Source organism: Eimeria mitis, genomic scaffold (assembly GCF_000499745.2).
Source record: "Eimeria mitis Houghton genomic scaffold, Emh_scaff239, whole genome shotgun sequence".
NCBI lineage: Eukaryota > Apicomplexa > Conoidasida > Eucoccidiorida > Eimeriidae > Eimeria > Eimeria mitis.
In genome coordinates this window covers 3,620-3,873 of record NW_013570725.1, presented here as the reverse complement: position 1 = coordinate 3,873, position 254 = coordinate 3,620, and the positions used below count along the sequence as shown (strand labels likewise).

General features: G+C 59.8%; 1 protein-coding gene across 1 annotated transcript in view; it reads right to left on the bottom strand.

Annotated features, from left to right (window-relative positions):
* Positions 1-254, bottom strand: part of EMH_0004830 (uncharacterized protein) — a gene marked incomplete at both ends in the record, with an annotated part of 12,079 nt that overhangs the window by 8,894 nt on the left and 2,931 nt on the right.

Below are 254 nucleotides of genomic sequence, written 5' to 3'. Positions count from 1 at the left end.
GCGACAGCAAGAAGCGCATGCAGGTGCTGCTGCTGCTGCTGCTGCTTGTGCTGCTGCTTTTCCTGTTTCTGCTGCTTCTGGTGCTTCTGTCGTCGCTTCTGCTGCTCCTGCTTCCGTCGTTGCTGCTGCTGTTTCATTGCTACTGAGTGCTGCTGCTGCTGCTGCTGCTGCTGCTGCTGCTGCTGCAGCAGCCGCACCACTGGAAGCAGCTCGCTGCATGGCGCCTTGCTGCAGCAAATCGTGCTGCTGCTGCT